A 9,264-nucleotide genomic window follows, 5' to 3' on the forward strand; every position below is an offset into this window, starting at 1 on the left:
CTGAAAATGGGCTATGCAAAGTATAACTTGAATGCCTTTGTCAGCGATCGTATCTCTCTGCATCGGGACCTTGGACCAGATACCAGACCCCCTGAGTGTTTGGCGAAAGGCTATTGGCGAAGAGGTTCAAGCGCTGTCTAGCCCTGTCCCCTGTCAGTGTGATCATTATCTTCCACAAAGAGGCCCGCTCAACTCTGCTGCATATAGTCTACAGCAGGGATCTCAAAGTCCCTCCTTGAGGGCCGCAATCCAGTCAGGTTTTCAAGATTTCCCCAATGAATATGCATTGAAAGCAGTGCGTGCACATAGATCTCATGCATATTCATTAGGGAAATCCTGTAAACCCGACTAGATTGCGGCCCTCAAGGAGGGACTTTGAGACCCCAGGTCTACAGTGTCTGCTCCTCAAACAACCATCTCTGTGCTCTCTATCCCCCCCTTTCGATCGATTCAACCTGAAAAATATTGAAGATCATTACATTACATTACATTAATGACTTCTGTTCCACCAGTACCTTGCAGTTCTAGGCGGATTACAAAAGAAGATAACTGGACATTTCCAGGAATTACAATTTAGGGTACTGTTTACATGACTGAGACTTTGAAGGGAAAATTACAAGAGTGATAGAGACTTAGAAGGAAATTTACAAGAGAGGGGATGGACAGGGGGATGTGTTTCGATATCTAGATAAATTTTTTGAATAGCAGTGTTTTGATTTCTTTTTGAAATGATTTGAAGTCAGTCATTGTTGTCAGCATGTTGGAGATGGGGTGGTCAAGTTTTGCTGCTTGCGTCGTTAGTAGGTTGTCATACATCTTCTTGCGCTGAGTACCTTTGAATGGGGGTAGGTAAATGGGGTCTGAGTTCTCCTTTGTCAAGTTATATGGCTCCAATTTAGTTGATTGTTTAGATATGTGGGGGTGGTGCCATTTATTACTTTGTATAATAGTATAATTTGAATTGAATTTGCACTTGTATAGGTAGCCAGTGTGAGTCAGCTGGGAACAGAAATCAAACCAATACTCTCTAACATTGACAAAAGCCTGTATGTGGCTGAGTACCATAGTGAACCAGTTGAGGATGAGAAACCTTAACAAGCACATTTTGATTGCAAACTCCAAAAGCTGAAGCAGTTTACTCCTGATCTGTGATGCATAATTTATTTGGCTGTTCTCTTTTCTGAGGGGAATCCACTTGAAAGGAATGTGCGAGCCAGGAACATTTGAGAGATGAAGGTTTGTGTCAGAGGGTATGAGTCGAGACCAAGCCTAGGTACTTTAAGTGACCTTTGACTGCCTTGATTTACTACAGCCTGCCACTAGACCTGCCCTGTGCCCTGTATCACTAGACCATCAGAGGAGGGACAGGGTACAGGGCAGGGTGGTGGTATAGAGCCTGGCAGTGAGGGGGGACAGGGTGGAAAGCCTGGCAGGGAGAGGGGCTGGATTCAGATCCTTGCAGGGCAAGGAGGGAAGGGGGCTGGGTGCAGAGCCTAATAGGGAAGGGGGACAGGATGCAGAGCCTGGTATATTTGATTAAATATATTAGTACACAATTTGGTTGAATGCTTTTTTCTTGGTTTTCCTCCTCTTAATCTAGGTGCGTCTTATGATCAGGTGCATCTTATGGAGCAAAAAATATGGTACTTGAAAAAAAATAAACATGCAAATAAGCAAAAATATTGTGCATTATTTATGAAATGACCCTCGTATATTTGATGTGTACAGAGGAGATATTCCTATTGATCCCATGTTGCATGTAAGCTCAGAGGCAAAGTTAGGTATTTTTCATAACTATCCTCTACTATAGATGGTTTAAAATACCTGTTAGCCTTTAGGTGCTGTCAGTTTCGCATTAATATTCTCATTCTTGTCAAACTATTGTAAAAACTTATAATTTTAAATTTAATTTCCATGAATTTTCAGGTTTCTTTTCAAATTATGACACAACTTTTTTTTCTTTTTTTTTAAATTATGCAGGTGAGCCATTTTAATTACTCAAATCTTACATTTCAAAATGAAGTGCTGGAAATTTGTTCAGATTTGGCTTGCCAAGAATTTTACAAGCAGAGAATAAGACCTTTTGTGTGTGTGTGTGTGTGTGAGAGAGAGAGAGAGAGAGGGCTAATTGCAGATGAGAACAGGTCATTTGAGACAAAGCAACTTATATTAGCTTATATCAGACACACTGGAAAGTTCCCGTGCTTCATCAATTGCTCATTTTAGCGAAATGCGAATGGAATTTATACTGCCATATAGAAAGCTGTGCAGATGAGTTCATTGCATAATGCGATAATAGTCTGTTCATTCTAATGATGGCGCTTCTGTGCTATGAGGATTCATAGCTGAGTTTAGCTGCAAAGAACAGAAGAACATCTGTTTACAGTGTATATATAATACATTTCATGGCACACAAACCCAACCTTATCTTCACGGAATGCAATGAAAGTTGTACTGCTGTGGGCTTTCCAAAGTATACTTGAGAAAGCTTTGCTGAGAAAACCAATCATCAGATATTTCTCAACATACATACAGCTCTTAGGCATCAATAAATTGTTTAACCCAATGATACATGTTGGGCACGTAAGAAGAAGTTATGTTTGCGGTAAAATGCAATGCACTGCTGTAATGCAGTGGCTAAAAAGCAAAAAATGTTCTGTGGAAGTAGGCAGCCTTTACAGACACATGATTGGAATTTCATTTCTTGCATGCTTGATTATCTTTCAGATTATGAAAGCTATTCTTTTTGTTCATAATGTACAGTATTTCAAGGCATCAGTACCACAGTGGGAAAAGCTTCATCTATCTCAGACACTATGAAAGCGTGCTTAAAGAAGCCCACAAGTGAACGCTGGAAAGAAAGTGGAAGGAAATAGAATCATGTGAAAGCAAAAAATCGGCAGTGCCAGGTGGAAAAAATATTTCAGTCACTAAAAGAAAGAGCATAGTAAAAGTCTTGACAGCTGTTTTTCTTTTTGATGCATTATGTAACCTGTATACTATATATATTAGTACTAGATTCCTAGTATGTGTCCAGTTAGGATAAAAACTTGTATTGAAAAAACTTGTACTGTAACTATGACAAATTGTAGCCTGTTAACTGTATATTATGTATGTTAACCTGTAACTTGTTCTCAGCTCTTTGGGGAAAACAGGATAGAAAACAAATTAAATAAGTAAATAACCCTCCCCCCCTTTTACAAAATCACAGAAGTGGTTTTTAGCACAGGCTGGCACACTGAATGTTCTGCGATGCGCATACGAGCATCAGAAGCAGCGCAGAGCATTCAGCCCGCCAGTTGGCGCTAAAAAACACTTTTTGCAGTTTTGTAAAAAGGGGGAGGGGTAAATAATGTGCATCTTCAGTCCATTGGGACTTTAATGTTTCAGTATCCCTTAGTCAAATGAAGATAACGTGTAGAAAAGGCAATGGTATGGATGCACCGAAAGAAAATCTATCTATATAAAATTGGATGTATGTGTATGTATGTACTGTATGTATGTTCCAGCATAACTCTGAAACACATGGACAGATTTCAACCAAACTTAGCATACATATTACTTACTATCTGGGGACAAATACTGTGGAGGGTGTGAAGAGGGTAACGTAAAAATTATCGAAAACAACAGATTTTAGTGTCTATCCCATAGTGTTTTCGGGCTCACTGAGTTGAATACTCAGCAATAACTCTGAAACGCATGGAGAGATTTCAACCAAACTTGGTACACATATGACTTACTATCTGGGGACAAATATTGGGGAGGGGAGAAAAGGGGTGACCTGTGGGGGGGAAGGGTGACATAAAAAATGACAGATATTAGTGTCATATTCATAAACGCATGGACAGATTTCAACCAAACTTGGTATACATAAGACTTACTATCTGGGGACAAATACTGGGGGGGGAGGGGGCGAAAGTGACATGTGGGTGGAGGGAAGGGAGTTGGGAGGGGGTGACATTGAAAATGACAGATATTAGTGTCTAATCCATAAACGCATAGACAGATTTCAACCAAGCTTGGTACACATATGACTTACTATCTGGGGGAAATACTGTGGAGGTGGGAAGGGGGTGATGTAAAAATTATCAAAAATGACAGATTTTATTGTCTATTGCATAGTGTTTTCGGGCTCGCTGAGGAATACTCAGCAATAACTCTGAAATGCATGGAGAGATTTCAACTAAACTTGGTATACATATGACTTACTATCTGGGGAAAAATACTGTTGGGGTGGGAAGGGGTAAAATATGGTGGGGGTGGGAAGGGGATGATGCTTAGATGAATGCTGACACTGCTGATGCTGTTTAAGTCCAAGTTCAGCCCCATAGAGAGGGACATTCCTGTGGGACATGTGGGGGTGGGGCATGTGGGACATGTGGGGGGTGGGACATGGGTGACATGTAAGGGTTGGGACATTTTGGGATAAATAAATATCCAGGCAACGCCGGGTAATTTGCTAGTAATTTGATAAAATAGATGCCCTTTTATGAGTGAACATAGATCAGGCACATGAACTTGTACACAGAGTGACATACATTCAGTGCTATTTTTGAAAGGGAAATTATTGATACATGCTTCGTTGATGAGGTTTACAAAAGGGATGGATAGCCAAAAAATGTTGAGGAATGGGGTGTCTTTTATCACTTTGAAATTAATGCCTTTAATAGTGTACACTTCTCTTAAAGAGTGAGGCTAGATGCACTAAAGCCTCCGATCATCTAACAATCGTCGCTAAACTGGTTTGACTGGTTTAGCAACCGATCGTATTTGATGCCCTAAATTTGCAAGGCAGAGCCGAAGGTCTAGATGTCGGTCTGCCTGTTTTTTCATTTTCTTTCTATGGGCACAAATGTTGTGTATGTGTGTGTGTATGTAACACACACACACACACACAATATATATGTAGATATATCTGGCCCATTAAAAAAATGCCTTACCAGCATCTTGAATGAGGGTTTTTTTAAATTTATACTTCTTCCTTTTTAAAAAATATTCACATTCTCAAAATTTGTTGTGTATTTGCTAATTAAAAGATATTTCACAGTACCAGCATGATCCATAGTGTTTGATAACTTAGCATTTAAAAGGCATGCTCCTTTACTTTTATAGTTTCACCTCTGGTTTTATTTCTACGTCCAGCCGTTTGATTGTGCAGACTGCTAAGTATTCTATCTCCATACCGCATTCTATTCCCCAAAAATTATCCAGGTCCAAAATGCCTAGAAAATGACCTTTTGGGTGTGGGAGGGAGTCAGCAAAGTGATGGACTGGCCACCCAGACATGGCAACAGAGTACTAGGGCACCTTACAGGGCACTGCTGTGAACTTCACAAAAAGGATACCACATAAACATCTCACCACAACTCCCTTGCAGGTCATGGTGAGCCCAAAACACCCCTAAAACCTACCATAACCACCTGTCTACAACCCCTTTAGCCCTTATGGCTGCAGGTGGCACCTATATGAAAGTACAGTAGGGTTTTGTGGGGTTCAGGTGGGTGCACATTTTTCACCATGAATGCAATGGTTAGAGTGGCTTTTGGGCCAGCGTTCTCCTCTCTATAGTTCATTAGCCCACCCCCCAGACCACTTAAGCCACCTCTGTGTAGCTCTATTAGGCTTTCCTATGCCAGGTGCTGATGTTCTGGAGGCAGGTATGTACGTTTTTATTCTGATTTTTATGGAGGTGTGGAGGGGGGTCAATGATCACTGGGGGCGTGTTTCAGAGTCTGTACTTTCTGTTTGCAGTAGTTATCTGGTCACTTTGGATAACCTCTGGGCACTTAGACCTGTGTTTAGATCACCTAAGTCACAATATATAATTTCCATCCAGGCAGTCTCTTTAAATTTTTGATTATTGCTACAGAAAAACTAAGTCTAGGTCAGCCCACATTCCCGCCCACCTCCCGCCCTAACCACTCCTTGAAAAACGCCCCTTTTCCTTCTGGGCGCACAGTGACAGTGAAAAGGCCTAAGTTACTTTTAGATAAGTCTAAAACTCATTTTGATTATTGTCACTTGGACAACCTGTATTTTAGATCATTCAAGTACTGATTTATGTGGGTTTTTAGACATATTTCTGTGTTTATTATGAACCTCATACAGTTCTTCTTTAGAGTATATCGTGTTTTGTTCCATTCTGTTTGCTTCAATTCAGGTTTGGCTGTTTCAATATGACATATATCTAACATCCTGTGTAATACATCCTGTGTAATAAAAAAGTCAAAAGAAAATTAAAAAAAGAACTCCATAAAAAGATAGGACAGACCTTCATCATTATTTCAAGAGATATAGCAGTAAAGTAAATGATGACAGATAAAGAACTGAATTGTCCATCCACTCTGCCCAAACATACAATCTCTATAATTTAATGATTTAATTTAAATTACTCTTTTTCTTAGATATTTCTGGGCCAGAAACCCAGAGCTCTGCCTATACTTTGCATAGGTTCTATCTACTGGAGTCTCCTTTAAAGCTCACTCCAGCCCATCCTCAACTGAATGGTCATATATGGGATACAGACTGTGCAAGTCTGCACATTACTGGCCTTAGTTCTTCAATATATACCATCATTTTCTGATTAGAGATCCTCTGTGTTCATTCCATGCTTTTTCTTTTTTTTTTTTTAACCCTGTCACCATTTTCCTCTCCATCAGCTCCATCAGGAGCGCATTCCAGGCATCAACCACCCTCTTCATAAAGAAGAATTTCCTAACATTACTCTTGAGTCTACCATCCCTCAACCTCAGATTATGCCCTCTGGTTTTTACCATTTTCCTTTCTCTGGAAAACATTTTGTTCTACATTAATATGTTTCAGTACAGTATTTGAATGTCTGAATCATATCTCCCCTGTCTCTCCTTTCCTCTAGGGCAGGGATGCCCACACTTTTCGGGCTTGTGAGCTACTTTTAAAATGTCCAAGTCAAAATGATCTACCAACAATTAAAAAAAAACAACACAAAGCACACTCAGTCTACACAGATAAAATGTTAATTATCATTTATATTCCGGGGATTTTCAAAGAGGTCAAGGCAGATGACTTTATGCAATGCCAACTCAGTAACAACTATACAAAAATAGACAAATATACCCCATCCCTTTTTACTAAACCGCAATAGTGGTTTTTAGCGCAGGGAGCTGTGTTGAATGCCCTGCACTGCTCTTGATGCTCGTAGGCTCCCTGCGCTAAAAACCGCTATTGCGGTTTACTAAAAGTGGGCCATAATGCAAAATATAGACAGCAGATATAAATTCTCAGAACGGACACATTTTGATCACTAAATTTAAAATAAAATCATTTTTCCTACCTTTGCTGTCTGGTGATTTCATGAGTCTCCTGTTGCACTTTATTCTTCTGACTGTGCATCCAATATTTCTTCCCTTCTTTCAGCCTTCTGTATGCTTTCTCTCCTCCAGACCTCATTCCCTCCCCCAACTTTTTATTCCTCTCTCCCTTCCCCCTCCCCTTTCTTTCTCCCTGCCCCCTTATTTCTTTTTGTCCGTCTTTTTTTCTGTCTCCCTGCCACCTTTCTTTCTGTCTTCCTGCTAGAGAGCTGCATGGGAACGGGGACAACGGGAATCCCGCGGGACCCATGGGGATCCCGTGGGTTCCCCCTTCGGGTCACAGGAATCCCGTGGGGACACCCCCTAGGGTCATGGGGATACCATGGGGATGCCCCCTAGGGTCACGGGGATCCTGTGGGGATGCCTCCTAGGGTCGCGGGGATCCTGCGGGGTTCAATACAACTCGAGCCGCAAGGCTCATCTTCTTTTTCCTACCTGCCCTGCTGCGCAGACATAGCCGACTGGAAGTCTTCTCCAATGTGAGCGCTGATGTCGGAGGGAGGGCTTAAGCAAAGCCCTCCTTCCCTCAGACGTCAGCGCTAACATCGGGGAAGACTTCCGGTAGGCTATGTGTGCAGGGGGCAGTGCAGACAGTTAATAGAAGACGAGCCTTGCGGCTCGAGCTCCATTTTGCTGGTAATTTGCTTGCAGATGAGGGTTGGGAGGCGGAACACAAAAGGGGGGAGGGAGTGCATTTTTGGATACAAGGCATGAACTTGGGAGAGAGGATGGTGGAAGGGAGGGAAAGAGGTGGGGGAGGGAGTGCGTTTTGGACTCAAGGCATGAACTTGGGAAAGAGGATGGAAGAAGGGAGGGAAAGAGATGCTGAGATGGGGGAGGGAGTGTGTTTTGGACACAAGGCATGAACTTGGGAAAGAGGATGGAAGAAGGGATGGAAAGAGATGCTGAGGTGGGGGAGGGAGTGCGTTTTGGACACAAGGCATGAACTTGGGAAAGAGGATGGAGGAAGGGAGGGAAAGAGATGCTGAGATGGGGGAGGTAGTGCGTTTTGGACACAAGGCATGAACTTGGGAAAGAGGATGGAGGAAGGGAAGGAAAGAGATGCTGAAGTGGGGAGAGAATGCGTTTTTGGACACAGAAGGCATGGATGGGAGAGAGGAAGGGAGGGAAAGAGATGGTTGTGTACCCGGGAATGGAAGAAAGGAGAATTTTTGTTCATAGGGAGTGAGTGAGGTACAGATGAGAGGGAGAATTATTGTGGTGGAAAGGGAACAGTGGGACAGATTGAAATGGATGCAAGAGGGAGGAATGTTGGACATAGCGGTGAAGGGAATGGAGGGAGAGATGTGGCATGGTGCTGGAGAGGGGTGATAGAAGGAGAAATGTTGGGCATTGGGCTGGTGGGCAGGCACAAAAGATGAGAAAGGGATAAATGCTGGACCATGGTAGGAGAAACCAATGGACAACAACAGAAGAATTTACAGAAGATGGGAAAGCGGAAAAAAGAAACTGGGACCAACTTTATGGAAAAATAAGTCTCCAGACAACAAAGGTAAAAACCGTAATTTATTGACTAAAATATGTTAGCTTTGGGAAATGTATATAGCAGATGTCTTTGTATTGTGTTCAAAAGAAAAGGAAATGCATTTCTGGTTTTATTTCTACAGTGTTGAAGTACTTGCTGACCCTTGCTGTGACTGGTGGGAATCCCCAAGCACCACCAGTAGAAGACCTCCTTTAGAGACGGCCAGAGCTCCCCTCCACCCAGCACAGCAGTCACTGGCAACATCCATGAGCCACTGAGGTGCCAGCATCTGTGACTCATGGACGCTACTGCTGCCTGTCAAGCTTGGCAAAAGGGACCCCTGGCCAACTGCAAAGGAAGTCCTCAGCTGACAGCTTGGGGGGTTCTCATCAGCTGAGTATTTATATTTTATATTTACATTAGAGGCTC

This window comes from Geotrypetes seraphini, chromosome 1 (genome assembly GCF_902459505.1).
Source record: "Geotrypetes seraphini chromosome 1, aGeoSer1.1, whole genome shotgun sequence".
NCBI lineage: Eukaryota > Metazoa > Chordata > Amphibia > Gymnophiona > Dermophiidae > Geotrypetes > Geotrypetes seraphini.